Source organism: Haemaphysalis longicornis, unplaced genomic scaffold (genome assembly GCF_048455015.1).
Source record: "Haemaphysalis longicornis isolate Haplotype H1 unplaced genomic scaffold, Haemaphysalis longicornis Haplotype H1 scaffold_6, whole genome shotgun sequence".
Lineage (NCBI taxonomy): Eukaryota > Metazoa > Arthropoda > Arachnida > Ixodida > Ixodidae > Haemaphysalis > Haemaphysalis longicornis.
The window spans coordinates 153755727-153773972 of NW_027526407.1; positions in this window are offsets into that span (position 1 = coordinate 153755727).

An 18246-nucleotide genomic window follows, 5' to 3' on the forward strand; every position below is an offset into this window, starting at 1 on the left:
AGGACACCCCTTCCTGGCCGAGTGTCACAGGGGATCGGGCATCCGCGTTGTAGAAGATTTCGCACCCCCTGTGGTGTTCGCTCCGTGCTCCGAGCCCTCTCTCTACTTCCGACGGCGTTCCTGTTCTTTCCACTCTTTACTACCCTGTTTTGTCTCAACTATTTCGTCTACGCCAATAATTCTTTTGCCGGAGCGCGTGTTTTAGGGTTCAAACTTTGTGTCTGTTGGTGTTGGGTTCCTTTGTTGTTGGCAGGACCATGGTTGATTGGTGTTAAAAAGCGTCTCCCCGATTGACCGCGGAAAATGTGTCCAGAATTCACTTTTCTTTTTAATGACCACTTCCAAACAAACCAAAGCCCTGTCCACCTGGTTCACGGGGAGCAGCTGCCGGCGCCGGGGTCTCAGTTCAGAAACGCTGCCGCCTGTCGTTGGTCCTGTGGCGGCGCCCCAGCAGCTTGCGTCGTCTGCTGCCGCAAACGGGCACGATCCAGGAACGATGACGCTGGGGCTGAGCCAAGAGTGGCGAGTGCTGACCACGCGCTTGCGGTGCGCGCTGGGCACGAGGTGGAATAAAGCGGGGCCTCCAGTTTGGGCCCACGGCGCTGTAGCGTGCAGACGTGTGTCTTCTCATCTCTCTGTCGCCGTCGCGACATTGGTGACCCGGACGTTGCAGCGGAGCCACGTACTCAGAATGGACCCTCCCCGCGACGCCAGCGGTCCTTCTGTGTCCTCCGCTGCCTCTCCACCTGGCATCTCCGCCGTCGCTTGCCGTTTGCCCCCCTTCAGCGCTAAGCACCCCGACGTGTGGTTCCCTCAAGCCGAGGCAAGCTTCCGAGTGAGTCACATCACGTCGCAAGAGACCCGCTTCAACCATCTACAACAGTCACTGCCTATTGAGATCGCGGTTGAGGTTCGTGACATCCTTGCCAACCCGCCTACCACGAACCCTTACGACACGTTGAAGGCAGCCATCTTGAGCCGCACGAGCCCTTCGGAACGGCAGCGTTTCCAGGGGCTGCTTTCTGCAGAGGAGTTGGGTGACCGTCGACCTTCGCAGCTCCTTCACGAACTGAAAACCCTGCTCGGTGACGCACCTTCTGCCACGGACTCCCGTTTGTTGAAGGAGCATTTCCTGCGACGGCTCCCCTCTTCCGTGCAGATGATCCTCGCGACTGCTTCTGACCTTCCCTTATCCGCGTTGGCCGCGCATGCTGACAAGATAATGGAAGTCGCCACGTTGCATCCGCCCTTGTCAACGGTGGCATCCGCTCAATCTTCCGACCATACCACCGTAGCGGCGCCTGCTACTCCTTTGCCCTCACCGCTATCCGACGACCTCGCCGCTCTCCGAGAGCGCATGCAAAACTTGGAGGAGCTTGTCGCCTCGGCTGGTTACAGCTTGCCGCCGCCTCGCAACCCTCGAGCTCGCCGGTTTGGCCCTTCTCGCCGTACCCCGTCTCCGCAAGTATTTCGCCAGGAAGGCACAACGCGCCAGCCACCTCAACACCCTGATTCATTGTGCTGGTACCATCGCCGCTTCGGTGCAGCGGCGCAACGTTGCACCCGTCCTTGCGGCTGGCCGGGAAACGAGGCGAGGGATCGTTAGCGGCGGCGACCGATTCCCAAGCCAGCGACAGTCGCCTCTTCTACATCACAGATGCCACCAGTGGTCAACGTTTCCTAGTTGACACTGGTGCTGAAGTGAGTGTGCTCCCCGCTAGTTCCTGTGACCGCACTCAAGCGCCACTGTGCCATCTCCAAGCTATTAACAAGTCCAGCATTCCCGTGTACCGAAAAAAATCCCTGATGGTAAACATCGGCCTACGCCGTGCGTTCCGCTGGATTTTCCTCGTGGCCAACGTGAGTCACGCCATTCTAGGAGCCGATGTCCTTTCGCACATCGGCCTCCTGGTTGACATGGCCCGAAAAAGAATCCTGGACGCCACAACCGGCCTTTCTGTCATCGGCAAATCGTCTCCAGTCCATCCGTTCGCATTCACGCTTCTTTGCGACCTACCTTCTCCGTACCGGAAATTGCTGAACGAGTTTCCTTCCCTGACTGCCCCTCCAGACTGGACAAAGCCAGTGAAGCATGACGTCGTTCATCAGATCATCACCACCAGTCCACCTACGCACGCCGTGGCGCGTCGACTGGCTCCAGAGAAACATAAAATCGCGGAACAGGAATTTCACCACATGGTTGAAATCGGCATTGCTCGCCCGTCATCGAGCAACTGGTCCTCGTCGTTACACATGGTCCCGAAGAAATCAGGAGACTGGCGACCCTGTGGTGATTACCGCTCCCTGAACGTGGCCACTGTACCCGACAGGTACCCCCTACCTAATATACAGGACTTCACCAATAACCTCAGTGGATGTACCATCTTTTCAAAGCTTGACCTCCAAAAAGCCTACCACCAAATCCCCGTAGCCCCGGATGACGTCAAGAAAACTGCCATCATTACACCGTTTGGCCTCTTCGAATTCACTCGAATGCCTTTAGGGTTACGCAACGCAGCTCAGACTTTTCAGCGCTTCATAGACGTCGTCCTCCGTGGTCTACCTTTTGTTTTCGCCTACATAGATGACGTTCTTGTCGCCAGTTCATCGCTATCTGAGCACCTGCACCATCTGCGGATAGTTTTCGAACGCCTAGCAGAGCATGGCCTCATCCTTAATAACGACAAGTGTGCGTTCGGGTTGCCGTCGTTGGAGTTTCTCGGTCATTTCTTTGACTGCAATGGAATTCGCCCTCTGCCAGACAAAGTGAAGGCCATAATCGACTTTCCCCGACCTGAGTCCTTGCGCCAACTGCGCCGTTTCCTAGGGCTGGTGAATTATTACCGACGGTTCATCCCGGAATGTGCGGCCATTGTTCAACCTCTCGAAACTTTCCTTCAAACTCCCAAGTCTCCTGAGTACAGTCTTGAATGGTCTGAAGCCGCTGATCGCGCATTCACTACCATCAAGGAGCGCCTGGCCTCTTCTACCCTCCTCGTGCACCCGCGCCACAACGCTCCCACAAGCCTGATGGTAGATGCTTCCCACTGTGCGATTGGAGGTGTACTTCAGCAGCACATCCGCGGCAGCTGGCACCCGCTCGGTTTCTTTTCGAAGAAGCTTTCTCCCACTGAGCAACGGTACAGCACTTTGGGACGGGAACTCCTGGCGGCATACCTCGCTGTGAAGCATTTCCGCTTTTTCCTCGAAGGCCGCAGCTTCGTGATCTTCACCGCTCACAAGCCTCTTACGAACGCCTTCAAGTCATCGAAGACTACATATTCTCCCCGAGAGGCGCGACATTTGGCTTATCTTGCAGAGTTTACGACGGACATTCGGCATGTCAAGGGAGTTAACAACATTCCAGCCGACGCCCTTAGCCGTATTTCCGCCATACAGAGCCCCGGTTTCAGTTCTCAGGAGTTGGCCCAAGCCCAAAGCGATGACGAGGAGCTCCGAACTCTACGTTCTTCAAACAGCTCCTCTCTGCAACTCGAGGACATTCTATGCCCTGATTCGGAAATCAGCATCGTTTGCGACATTGACCCGGTCTCAGGCCGCAGACGGCCGTACCTTCCTGCGTCTCTCAGGCGCATTGCCTTCAACTCTATTCACCGTCTCTCTCATCCTGGAGTTCGTGCCTCACGGCGTTTGATTGCCGCGAGATACGTCTGGCCGGGCATGAATACTGACGTACGCACCTGGGCCCGTTCCTGCCTCGCCTGCCAACAATGCAAAGTCTCTCGGCATACCACATCGCCTCTGGCTACTTTCCCACTACCGGACTCAAGGTTCTCCACAATTCACGTGGACCTTGTTGGCCCACTACCACCATCTAAGGGCTGCCGCTACATCTTGACAGTGATCGACCGTTTTACCCGCTGGCCGGAGGCTTCTCCAATCGACGATATTACGGCTGAGACTGTTTCTTCCACGCTTATGTCGACGTGGATCGCCCGTTTTGGCGTGCCGTCGGAGATTATCACAGACCGTGGCCGCCAATTTGAGTCCACACTCTTTCGCCACTTGACATGCCTACTCGGTATTACTCACCTAAAAACAACGGCCTATCATCCTCAAGCCAACGGCATGGTCGAGAGGTTTCATCGTCAGCTCAAGGCCTCGCTGATGGCTCACGAATCACCTGAGCAGTGGGCAGTTCACCTTCCTCTTGTGCTGCTAGGATTGCGCACTGTCATCAAAGATGATCTTGGTTGTGCCGCATCCCAAATGGTCTACGGCACGTCTTTGCGATTACCGGCAGACTTCCTGGTCCCTCCACAGCCTCAAGATAACCCTTCCTCTCCTGGCCCATCCTACGTAAAGGATTTAACCCGGTTTTTCAGCTATATCCGTCCCCAACCGCCACGGCCGTGTTCCACAAAACCCACTTTTATTCACCCAAGTCTTTCTGTCAGCCAATACGTTTTCATCCGTGTCGACAGTGCCCGCCGGCCACTTCAACCGCCCTACACCGGCCCTCATCTCGTCATTTCACGCGGCGAAAAGACGTTTACAGTTCGCGTTAACGGCCGCGATACTGTCGTTTCCATCGATCGCCTCAAGCCCGCTTTTACCGAGGCTGAACCGCCTGCCTTCGACACCACCATCCACCACTCCACCCTGAACACCACCACTCTCCCCTCCGTTCGCAGCCCCACCCGCGAACATCACAGCGCAAAGACTGTCCGTTTTGCCGACACTCCGTCTGAAGAGGGGGGGGGGGGGGCTATGTGGCGGTGCCCCAGCAGCTTGCGTCGTCTGCTGCCGCAAACGGGCACGCTCCAGGAACGATGACGCTGGGGCTGAGCCACGAGTGGCGGGTGCTGACCACGCGCTTGCGGTGCGCGCTGGGCACGAGGTGGAATAAAGCGGGGCCTCGAGTTTGGGCCCGCGGCGCTGTAGCGTGCAGACGTGTGTCTTCTCATCTCTCTGTCGCCGTCGCGACAGTCCCATTATTATTTCGGGACAGCTTCACCATCAGCTATGCTTCGTTTAGTAGTCTTGCTCTTGTGGTGATGCCCCCGTTCAATTTCCGTTTTTCTTCTTTCAACTACCTTTTCGGCCGCCAAGGCCCAGGTTTTCTAAAAAAATGCATGCCGAGTGTGTCTTCGCGCGCCGACTGACCGGAAGAAGCTGTTACGGGGAGCCATCGGCCCAGCTTGGGTTACAGCGCGGCAGCGGCGTTCCACACCCCCCGTGGCGTCGGCGGGCTCCGGGCACTCGGTGTAGTTCAAACGACCTTCCTGTCTTTTCCACTGTTTACTTTGGTGTGTTTTGTCTGACCTACATTCTCTACATCAATAATTCTGCAAGTGCGCCTTCTCCAGTGCAAACTTTGTGTTTGCGTATCATTGGTCCTTTTCTCTTTGGCGGGAACATGGCTGATTGGTGTTCATAAGCGCCTCCCGTATTGGCTGCAGAAAGTGGGGCCACAATTCGCTTTTCTTCCACGGGTCCACTTGAAGTAAATATAACGCCGCTTCGCCGGCTTCAAGGGGGCCCGCACCAGGAAATCATTCGAGAAACGCTGCCGCCCGTCGTCCGGCCCTTTCGCCAGGAGACCGCGATCCAGTCAGCCATGTCCCATTAAGTACTCTTGTTCTCTTTACTGTTTTTCTCATTTAATGTAATAATTGTATTGTTTCAAATTTGTATGCGTCAAAGATCAGACAAGGTCATCAGTAAATTAAATCAGTTAACCTTAAAACTTCTTCAACGTCTCGACTGCTTAACCACTTTACCAAAGTGCCACCGTAGCGGCAGCTATTGGCCAAATTTTGTTGCTACACTCTCTTAACTACTTTCTCGTTTCATGTAATAAGTGTATTGTTTGAAATTTGTATGTGTTAATCGTCTACCAACGTTATTAGTAAATTCAACCAGTTAACTTAAAAATACTGAAACTTCTGGAGTGCTTCCCTGCCCGTGGCCTCCGCGATTTGCTGCCGGCAGCGCGCCGTTGCTCGGCGCGCCGCCGGTAGCCGATCGCGGAGGCCACGCCCTGCCGATCACCATACTACCGTAGCGGCAGAGAAGAGACAATATTCGTCGTTACATAATAGTCAACTGTACGGCAAAGTTTTTTCTCTGTGTGCTTTTTTGTAAAAATAAACGTCGCGAGGAGACAGCACGTGCTTTACTCCTGGCTTGACTTCCCAGTGAAGAAAGCATTGAGGACTGCTCTAACTGCATTTCCTCTCGAACCTCAACTCCCGTCATCCCTTCCTTCCAATTGTACTTCCAAACTTGGGTCCGGGGCTTCGGGCAATGGCAAAAGGCTTCGCGTATCTTCTTTTTTTATGTGAAGGTGCATCCATTATTATATTCCTCCTGCAGGCGAATTGCATAGGTTATGGCGGCTGATTTAATGCGTAATTATTTCCCGTAAAAAATAATAAGAACTCGGCTGCTCTTTATAGTTTTATATATTTTATTCTTTGTGGTTATTTATTTTTATTTTTTTGAATTACTTACATTTGTCTTTATATTTGTTCTATTACATTTTTACGTTTATATATTATCGTATTTTATATTTGTTGTCGAAATTTCAAACCCCCCAGACAAAATTCTGGGTGCGCTAATGTATGTATGTATGTATGTATGTATGTATGTATGTATGTATGTATGTATGTATGTATGTATGTATCTATGTGTGCATGTATGTATGTATGTATGCATGTATGCATGTATGTATGTATGTATGTATGTATGTATGTATGTATGTATGTATGTATATATGTATGTATGTATGTATGTATGGATGCAGTAATCAAAACTCTAAATTTTTATTCGACCTTGTTTCATAGTATGCGTTGTGCAATAGAACGCCGCAGTAGGAGCTGTTTTTTTATTACGGACGGTGGACGCCGCTTTTTTGCTCCACGAAGCAAGGCAGTCTTAGAGCTTAAAATCTTGTATTGTCCTCTGGGCGACCCATTCTCATCGGTAAACGTTCCTTGTTCCGTCCATGAATGACCTTGTGGTATCCAATGTTGCAGGCACCAGCACCGGCGCCTGCTGCTGGCCCTGCAGGAGTCCGGCCTGACCGATTGGAAGGGCTCTCGGCTGCCTCCGCCACCCGAAACGGGCAGGCTGGTCTCCTTTGACATGCCGCTGCACAATTACGTACTCATTTACGCCGCGGGCTGCGCTGTGTCCATGGTCGGTCTGGCAGCGGAGGTCATCTGGCGCCTCCACGTCATGGCGGCCGAATAATTTGCCACGTCAGGATGTTTGAGCCTGGGAGTGGCGCTGTAGACAAGAATGGTGCGGGTGTATAAGGCAGGATGGCTAACTTCGCCGAAACACGCTTACTGTGCATACACGCACAAATGTGCACCCAATTAAAAGAGCCTGCTTTGCTGTGGCTAGCGTTATGATGACAAGGACTTGTCAGTTCGGAGCACTTTAGGGGTCCGGCTTGTCATCGTAGCTCATCCGCGGTTGTGGTGTTACACGGCGTACGTCACGCAGCCAAACGAAGTCACGCGGCGCTGCGCACCCAGAGGCTTCGAAGAAATTCCCGCTTCTCCCTCGATTCAGCTTTTCTGCCAAAAGTTAAGAGGATACTTGGAGAGGAAGTTTATATAGACAGAACCGTTCAAATTCCTGGAATCGCTGCCACTTCTGATTAGGAGCCGCAACTTTAGGCAAAATGCATAATTTTTTATTGAGCCCGTATCAAGCATATTTGAGATATAAGCATGCACTAAGAGAAATGAAGCGCTTTAAGCGATACTTTATTGTGCCTATAAGTTATTCTATGGAAGTAACTAGTTACTTCTAACGCGTTACAGGTAACTAGTGACTTTTTCAGTTACTTGTCACTGTAACTAGTTGCCTATACCTTAGAGGAAATTGTAACTGTAACACTGCTACTTTTTTCACAGCAACTGTAACTGAAAATACCATTACAGTAACTTGTTTTTTACGAAAAAATATCCAACAGGAACACTCGTTAAAGGCGGACGTGCACTTTACGCTTTCCACTTTTTCGGACCTTCTTCGAGACTGTATCCACTCAACCTTGCACCTTTCCACAACAGGGCTTCACTCTCAGTTTAAGTTAAGTTTTCCTTCGTCTAGAGGGCTTAAGTTGAGAGGGCTTCACTCTCTCAACTTAAGTTTTCCTTCGTCGTGCGGAAACAAGAAAAAAAAAGAAAGTGGTTATTAGAACTCCAGCAGGGAGGAAGCTGGCCTACCCTTGTAAAGCAGACCAGAGTAAAGGGGCCTACGGAGAACAAGGCACCTACAACGACACCAAGGGTGCGTCAACAAAAAGTTGGTGCAACTAAATGAAGCGCGCAGTACCATCGCTTGTGTTGGGCTTGAGTGCCCCCTTTGGGGTTCCATCCTTCTAGGGTTTTACAACGCGCAATTTTGACTACCCGGACGCCTTGGCGCCTCTTTATCGGTTGGGTTTGTAATTCATTACGTAGTTTTAACGAGAAAGTAAAGAGTTACTTTTTCGCTCTAACACTAACTGCAAATTACCTTTGGAAACGCTGTAACTAACACTGTGTGAGGTCACGGGCTCGTTTCGGTGACTACGGTGACGTAAGCAGGGAACATGACGACCAAGGGATTGCCCTCGTCAAGCCTTGCCGAAAAAAGGAAGCGGCAGGTCACACGAGGGGAGAACGTGAACCAATAAGAGGCGGCCACAAACAAAGAGCTAGGGAGCCAGGTGAGAACAGAGGAGAACGCCGGGAGGAGTGGACGGAGCAGGTTGGAGGAGCGCGACGTCCAGGTTGAAGACTCGAAGCTCGTCGGGTTTTCGGCCCCAGAGCTCTCGAATGGTCTACCAGGCGCCTTGGCATCCTGGGGCCGAGGCGCGACTGACTCTTGGAGGCGCGTAACGTTGGCGTGCTCCGTTCTTCGACGTCCCGCAGCCTGCTGCCCGTCGTCGACCGGAAGTGGTCGGTTTCCTCCTGCCCGTGCCGTATCGTGAGTGGGGGCCGAGCAGACTATTGTCTACGAGGACAACGGTGCGTCTTCCTCGTCGACGTTCCGGCACGTGCGGCGATGTCATCGTAGCCTCGCAACGCTTCGTCTTGTCACCAGAACCCACGACGCCCAGAGGACATCGCCTCATCGCCTTGAACCTTTGTTGGGGACTTTCTTTGGTGTTTTCTTTAGAACTAGTATTTCCCTGTGTTATGTATATTTGATGGAAACATGAGGGGTGGTTTGCTTCCGGGTGTAAATCTTTGTAGTCTGATGAGTATCGTGTTTTCTTAAGAATATGTTTGTTCCTTCTTCAAGCGCCCTCGTCTAGTCATTGGCACTGTGGCAGGTCCCAGTCACCACTGAATACCTGAAAAGAACCTGCGAGGGAGTTTCCCCTTACCATACACTGTTACTTTTAAATGCAGAGCATTTCAGTAACTCACGATGTCACCCGCGTTGTCCCGTCGTAGTCCGCACCGTCGTTGTCCGCACCCCTCCTCCTACACTATATAAAAGAAAATGCTATCCGGCGCCAGGTTTCGATCCCTCGACCCTGCGGGCGGAACGCAATGTACATGGTGCTCTACCCACTGCGCCACAAAGCCGACATAGAATGGGACGCCACGAACGCGCCTTATATCGTTGACTCATTCAAATTACTGCTGACGAGCGCTCTCTCGTCAGCAGTTGCCACAAGTGCAACAACATTAACGTAACGCAAACTACTTAACGTCGTGCGCTCCCGGAAATGTTCTGCATTTGATCATGCCGCTCGCGAGGGGGATGTTTCACTGCGTCGCCATGCGAACAGTTTGCCACGCTTTAGTTTCAGTTCTTTCTCTGCTGGGGTGCCGACGAGCGGCGCCACCTCCTCGCACTTCGCCGCGGGAGGATCCGCGGCGGGGGCGAGAGATGGCGCTGGCGTCTCCGCGGCGGCGTCTGCGGCCTCCGCGGGCACCGGTTTCTTCTTCCATATTTGGAGGAGCGCCTCGTGCCTCCACGACCAACCGCCCTCCCCCTGACACTTTTTACGGGTATAAAGAGCCCAGCAGTTGTTAATCCAGAATTTCATTTTTTTAGGGGGGGGGGGTGTCGAAACCTTTCTGGAGGACTATTGGAAGGCTGTGTGTGTGGGGGGAGGGGTAAAAACCCCGTGTGTGTTGAATCTCTTTTTTTGGAGGAGGGGGGATTGCGAATTCATTCTGGGGGGTGTTGGGGGGGGGGTGCTTATAAACCCTCGGAGCCCATGGCTGCAATATAAGGGCGTATTCTGAGGTCCGTGCCTATATGGGTTTTCTAACGCTGAAAATGGCTTTTTGGGTTATATGTTCTTTTTGAGGGTTTCCGCGCATATTTTCCGCAAAAACTGTCCTCACTTCAGAAGCCCGAAACTCGGCGTTTGTCTCACGCTGTTTCGAGTAGAATCCACGCGGTGTGCCAGACACGGCGAGACGCGGAAACCAGTGCTCAAGCCGCTGCCACATCATCCTGAGGTTACCCCGAGTGAGTAAACTGGGCCGCCAGAAGCCCGAAGGCAGCGATACCTTAGCCAACGTCGCGGCCGGGTGTCAGCGTGAGCTTTTCGTTCCAAGTTATGCTTTCGCGATGTGTCCGGGTATCAATGGCGACGACAAAAGCGGGCTGCGACATTCCAGCTGACGTGCATGTGCGAGAGGTGACGTCACGATCGCTAGCTCAGACGCGCGCGTGCGATCGTGGCGAGTGGCCGGTGGCCCCGGGAGGGGGCAACAGAGGAACAATGGGGAAGACGCAGGAGCAGGTCTACGGGACGGCCGGCGGCCGGCGGAGGTTATTTAAGCGAGCGCAAGCGGTCGCTGGGGGCAGTCGGCTGGAGATTCTTGAACGTGCTACGCGGGGAAGGGTCAGAGGGTGACACGCTTTAGCGGAAGTACGTCGGTAGGCTAGCGACGGAACAACCAATGCCTCGGCTTCGCCCTCGAGTTCGCCCGTCGCCACGAGTCCCATTACCCACCCGCTTCCGCACCCCGGGAGCTCCGAAACACGTAAACGGCTGCCCGGTGAGGTCGGCTCGACCTCGCCGTGACTTACCGCCGTTGAACCTGCGGGTTCTCCTGGCCTCGTAGAGACTTTCTTTTGCCGCGCCTCGCCTTCGAAATTTGTTTGTTGCACCAGATTAAGATATCCGCCTCCTCCGGGTTTTTTCTGGCGTCGCGTGTAGTTAACGGGTTGAGAGTTCTCTTTTTTGTGTGTGTGTCGTGTTTGTAGTAGTTTTGTTAAGGATAAAAATGTTGGAGGGCATTTCACGTGTCGTGTACAGCTTGTAGAGCTGCTAGATTTTTGGATAGTAAGTCCTGTTGTCGGGGGTAACGATCTTTGTCCCATAGAGTGTTCTGCGTGTTATGTACTTGTATTTTTTTTTTTGTAGTTGCGTTGTCGAGGTTTAAAGAAGTGTTTGCCTCAAGAGTGTTTCGCGTGTCGCCTACAGCTGTTTGAGTTATGTTTTCGAGGCCGAAGGTTAACGCGTAGGCCACTGTGGATCGAGTGCCTCCATAGTGGCCACCTTGTGTATTTGGTTGTCATTTGTTGTGTTACTATCTAGTTAGCGCCGTGCGCTAGCCTCCCAGCGCGCGCGTGCGCTTAGTGTATGGCAGATTAGTGCCTGCTCGCACAAGGCCGATGGTAGTTTGAAGGTTACTTTTTTTTCTTGTGTCGGGCGTTGCCCTGTAAACTCTTGTTCCAGTAGTAAACATATATCGTTAAAAACGTAGACGAGCATCTCCTTTGTGATTTCATTCCCCCCAGCATTCTCCGCACACGTGAAAACTCACGGGCCGGCAACCCTGCTAAAACATAAATAACTGTTGCCTCGCGCCCTTCTTCATTGGTTTTTGTTAGCGGACGCAATTATCCAGGGGAGGGGTATGTGACAATAAGTGGCGTCAACGGCAAGACCGGTCCGCCGCGTGTTGAGTTTGCTGGAATCGGAGAGGCTCACTTGTAGTAAAGCTAGCCGATGTCTCGCGTGTTTGTTCTTTAAGTTAATTGTAGCCTGCTTCTAGAGGGAATAATGGCGGAGACAGCGAAGTTAATTGAACTAGGACTAGCCCTCGGCTTTGAGGGAAAGGACCTGCAGGAGTATGTGATAGAGGAGATGGCACGGCGTAGAGAAGAACTGCGAAGAAAGAGGGAAGAGGCGGAAGCCGAACGGCACAGAGAGAGGGGAAGGTTTGAACGAGAGAAAGAGAACCATAGGGTGGAGATATACCTAGTTGGCCAGTGAAGTAGCGTGGAAGAGCTGGAACGAAACAGACAGAGGAGGAAGGAAGAGAGAAACAAGACTGAAGCTGAGTAACAAGCCCTGGAAAGTCTGAGCCAGAGGGCGAGATAAATGAGACTGAGGCGCAGTTAACGAGCCGTGGAAAGTCTGAACCAGAGGGCGAGATAAATAAGACTGAGGCGCAGTTAACGAGCCATGAAAAGTCTGAGCCAGAGGGCAAAATAGAAGACCGTAAGGGTCAGAAACGTCGTCGAGAGGAGCGGGCTGAGTCCCCGAGTTTTCGTCGCAGTGGCAAGCTGCTGATTATGTTCAGCTGTGTTCCGGCATCCGGAGGGTGCGACAACCCGTTGGTACATGTGCGACATGTGCGTGAGAGAGCGATGCTCGCCAGGCGCGAGGGACGTGGAGGCCAGCGCTCGCGGAGCTCAGACTCACGCGGACTCACGGAGACTCACGGAGAGAGAGATAGGGGCCTATGGCTCTTGGGCATGCTGCCCACGCCGTCGCACGTGGGGTTCAGGAGGAAGCTGCGCGATTGTCGTTTTGTGCCCCTCGGGAGACCTCTCGCTCGAACCGTTTGCCGAGAAGTGCAATCTGACTGAGCATGCAGAGACAACTTGTAGCTGGAGTGTTTGGATAGGCGAACACATTTTGCATGTTTGGTTATGCTCTCGTCTTTTCCTTGTCAGCATGGTACTGCCTGCGTCATCGAAGCACGCGAATGTAGCTTCGGTGTGGCGTGAATTGATTTTTGTGTGTGTGTACGGGAATGACTTTTTGAGTGTGATGCGCGTCCATTCTTTTCGTAAGTAGTGGAGCGCACGCGTGTCTTCTAAGCACGTGAAAGGTGTTTTAGCGGAGGACGCGTTTGCTTTTTGGATTTTCCCGAGAACGAAGTGTGCGATGTTTCTTGCTTTGCGTGTTTTCGTGTAAGTGGACCTAGAGTACGTCAGTGGCGAGAGCCAACGGTGCGCGGAAAACTCGAACAGTTGTGTGCGCGATGTGGTGGCGCGTGAACTTGCGCAGTGCAGTCAACCGAAAGTACTCTGTAGGTGGGAGCGTGCTCAGATCCGTGAGGGCGCGGTTGAGCAATTCATCGGAGCTGTGCGACCAAAAAGAGACACTGACTTGCCACAAACTTTTTGATGCTTTTCCTTATTGCCTGTCTAGAGGGGTGTGTATGTGTGGTGGCTAATTGTTTGTGTAGTCTAGAATATTCTGGGAGAATATTCTTTAGGAGGGAGCAAGTGTCACAAACTGCAGGCCAGGCCCTCCATTTTTTACATTCGGGCGGCCGACATTACGGCTCCCCGAGGAGGGTCGGCCATTTTGCGTCGCGTTGCGGGATCCGGGCGCCGCCCCCCGCCCCCCATCGACTTTGTGCTCGATTACTTTATTCCTTGAGACTTGCTGCGAAGACAAAATCGGGCTGCGACATTCCAGTGGACGTGCAGGTGCGAGAGGTGACGTCACGATCGCTAGCTCGGACGCGCGCGTGCGATCGTGGCGAGTGGCCGGGGGCCCCCAGAGGAACAATGGGGAAGACGCCGGAGCAGGTCTACCGGATGGCCGCCTGCCGGCGGAGGTTATTTAAGCGAGCGCAATTGGTAGCTGGGGGCAGTCGCCTGGAGATTCTTGAACGTGCTTCGCGGGGAAGGGTCCGGGGGTGACGCGCTTTAGCGGAAGTACGCCGGTAGGCTCGCGATGGAACGACCAACGCCTCGGCTTCGCCCTCGAGTTAGCCCGTCGCCACGAGTCCTATGGCCAAACCGCTTCCGCACCCCCGGAGCCCCGAAACACGTAAGCGGCTGCCCGGCGAGGCCGGCTCGATATCGCCGTGACTTTCCGCCGTTGAACCTCCAGGTTCTCCTGGCCTCGTAGAGACTTTCTTTTGCCGCGCCTCACCTTTGAAATTCGTTTTTTGCACCGGATTAAGATATCCGCCTCGTACGGGTTTTTTGAGGCCGTCGCGTGTAGTTAACGGGTTGAGAGTTGTCTTTTTTTGTCTGTGTGTCGTGTTTGTAGTATTTGTGTTGAAGAGGGTAATGATGTTGGAGGGCATTTCACGTCTCGTGTACAGCTTGCAGAGCTGCGAGATTTTTTTTTATAGTAAGTGCTCTTGTCGGGGGTTAACGATGTTTGTCCCATAGAGTGTTTTGCGTGTTACGTACTTGTTGGAATTTTTTTTGTAGTTTTGTTGTCGAGGATTAAACAAGTGTTGGCCTCTAGAGTGTTTCGCGTTTCGCGTATAGTTGTCTGAGTTATGTTTTCGAGGCCGAAGGTTAAGGCGTAGGCCACGGTGGATCGAGTGCCTCCGTAAAGGCCAACTTGTGTATTTCTTTGTCCTTTGTTGTGTTACTATCTAGTTAGCGCCGTGCGCTAGCCTCCCAGCACGTGCGTGCGCTTAATGTACGGCAGATTAGTGCCTGCGCGCACAAAGCCGATGACAGTGTGAAGGTTTATTTTTTTTTCTTGTGTCGGGAGTTGCCCTGTAATCTTTTGTTCCTGTAGTAAACATATATTGCTAAAACGTAGTCGAGAATCTCCATTGTGATTTCATTCACCTCAGCAATCTCGGCACACGTGAAAACTCACGGGCCGGCAACTCTGCTAAAACATAAAGAACTGTTGCCTCGCGCCCTTCTTCATTGGTTTTTGAAAGCGGACGCAATTATCCAGGGGAGGGGTATGTGACACTACGTAAACTTCTAATGTTGGGTATGGGCTACAATGGCATGAGCGCTTTTTGCAGCGATCTACGCTTGGCTCCTCCCGTTATGGGTGTGAATAAAACTCTTATTATTAGTATTCAGCTCTTAAATACACTAAGGGCTACGTAAACGTATTTGACTCTTCTAAGTTTGGGAATGGGCTACATCGACATCAGCGCTTTTTTTCAGTGCTCTGCGCCTGGCTCCGCGCAATCTGAGTAGGAATAAAACTATTAATATTAGTATTCATTCCTACCACTTTAAATTACCTCCACTTGTTTCAATGAGTATGGTTTCCACGCCAGCCTTTAATGCTGGGTTACCTCGATACGTGCGCTGTGAAGAGAAAGGCACTTACTTACGAGATCGATTAGCGTGTGGCCGGGAAAATGGTGTGGCAGTTTACACTTTCCTTCTGTAACCATGATCTTTTATTTATTTATTTATTTATTTGCATACCTACTTCGCCCGTTGGGGATTATAGTAGGGGGGGGGGACAAATAATCGATATAAAATACAACATTGCACACTCTTTGAAAGGTTGAAGAAAGAAAAAAAACAATTGTAAGAAAACATACAAGGTTTGCGTTAGTAAGCCACACACTGCAGACCGTGAGTACACTACTAATCACACTTGTGGTACATTCTGAGGGAGCACATGAGACAGCACTAAAAACAAATATCGGCCAGGTAACAAGATACATTCATTTACACAGCACGCTGGCTAACATTGCAAAGCATAAATATCAAAGAAAGTTTCAAATGGCGAGTACATTTTTATCCATAAATATATTCTTGAAGGACAGTGGGGAACATCACATCAGAAGCAACTTCGATTAGTTCAGGAGGCAGCAGGTTCCATTCGCGTATTGTACGGGGAAAAAAGGAGTTTTGGTATGTGGTTGTGCGCGCGCACATTTCTTTTATCTTGAGTAAGTGGTCGTGGCGCCCGGATATGTATGTTGGGGATTGTAGATAAGTCTCTTTGTTTAGTGGTGTGCGATTGAAGACGGCATCTCGAAGGAAAGAGAGGCGGGAAACAACACGGCGCAGTGAAAGATCTTCCAAACATATGTGCCGTTTTATTTCTGTGACACTGCTTTGGAATGAGTATATGCCGGTTATGAATCGGGCTGCGCGTTTCTGTATCCTTTCTAAGCTGACAAGAATTTGTGTGTGCGGGTCCCACACAACGGACGCGTATTCCAGAATCGGGCGAACGTTGCTTAGGTAAAGTGTTCCCTTGACATCTATTGGCGCGTGCTTAAAGTTCCGTTTAATGAAATTTAGTACTCGTCCTCCTTTTAAAGTGATGCTTTGAACGTGACGATTCCATGTCAGATCGCCGGAAAACGTGACACCTAGGTATTTTGCTTCGCTTGTTTCTGATAATGGGGAGCCGTTCAAGCAGTACTGTGCACCGATTGGTTGACGCTTGCGCGTGAAGCAAATATGCTTGCATTTTGAGATGTTCAGGGACATAAGCCACCTGTCACACCATGAAGAAATTTTATTTAGGTCTGTCTGTAATGCTACTCGGTCAGAGGCGTTATTAATTTCTCTGTAAAGGACACAATCGTCTGCGTACAGCCGGATTTTCGAAGTGATTCCTGTGCCAATGTCATTTATATATATAAGAAATAAAAGTGGACCTAAGACGGAACCCTGCGGAACGCCAGAAGATACGCATGCATATTCTGATTCTGCGCCATTAATTACCACGCTTTGTAAACTACCTGTCAAATAGTTTTTGAGCCAAAAAATGATGTTATCTGGTAAACCAAGAAGTGAAGGCTTATGGAGTAAGAGAACATGAGACACTTTGTCAAACGCTTTCTGGAAATCTAGTAGTGTGCAGTCTGTTCGTAAACCTTTATCAAATGATGTAAATATGTCATGGGTAAATTCCACTAACTGAGTTACGCATGAATGACCAGCTCTAAACCCGTGTTGGTAAGGAACAAAGAAACTGTGGTTTTGAAGGTGGGTAAGGATGTTAGTGTAAATTATGTGCTCCAGGGTTTTGCAGCACACAGATGTTAAAGATATGGGTCTATAGTTCATGACACTGTCCCGGGGCCCACTTTTATGAATCGGAACAATGTCGCCCATCTTCCAGTCTTCAGGTAATTCTGGGGTTTCAAGAGATTTGTGATACAGTACTTCTAGATACTTTGAGATCACATGTGCGCAGAATTTCAAAACAAGATTGGGTATCCTATTTGGACCTGGTGCCGAGTGTGGTTTTAATTTTTGGAGAAGGTTGACTATTCCAGAGTAGTGAATAGCAATATCCGGCATATCATCAAGTGCGTTGCTCAAGAAGACTGGAAGATGTTGAGGTACTAGCGTGGAATACACTGAGACAAAGTAATCATTAAAACAGCTTGATTTATCTCTATCATTGGTAACAGCTGCACTATTGTGGATTAACGGAGGGATACCAACATCATCTTTGCTGTTAGATTTCACCAATTTCCAGAGTTCCTTTGGATTTTCTTTAATTCTAGAACCAAGAGAGTCAAAATACCGCTTTTTTCCTTCTGTGATTTTGACCTTGATTTCGGAACGAAGCTGTCGAAGCTTAGAAAATTGCAGTGGATCGGGATTTTTTCTATACCGTTTGAATATACGATTCCTCTTATTAAGTATAACCTTTATGGGTTTATCAAACCAAGGTTTATTTTTTCGGTGTTTCGCAGAAAGAAGCTTAGAGGGGATATGCAAGTCAATGAGCTTTAAAAGTTGCTCTTTAAACAGCAGCCATAACTCAGAGACAGATACAGTACTGCTTTGTTCTGAGAAACTATCGAAGCTTGACTCAAGCGCTTCAGAAATACGAGAGTAATTTCCACTATCAAAGAAATAAACTTTCCTGGGTTTCGGAGGCGGTATGTACGGTTTGGAAGCAACGAGACGGGCAACCACTGCATCATGGTCGCTTATTCCGGGAACTATGGAAACAGATTGAAGCAACGAAGGAGAGTTTGATATCAGAAGATTTAAGGTGGAAGCGGCATTCCTATGACGCCGTGTAGGTTCCTCCACGAATTGATAAAGACCATGTGTTGCAAAAAGATCGTAAAAAGCCGACGACAGGGATGAGCGCGAAGGAAGTACTGGAAGTTTGTTAATCCACTGCGCATCCGGCATATTAAAGTCACCACCGACGAGAAAGTAATCAGTTGAAACCGTAAGTATTATTTGAGTGAGGGTATTAAAGGTATGGCTGCTGTTGTCATTAGGCGGACGGTAAAATGCTCCAACTGTAAGCTCTTTGTTTTGTTCGAGAACCACTTTACACCACACAGATTCACAGCTGTT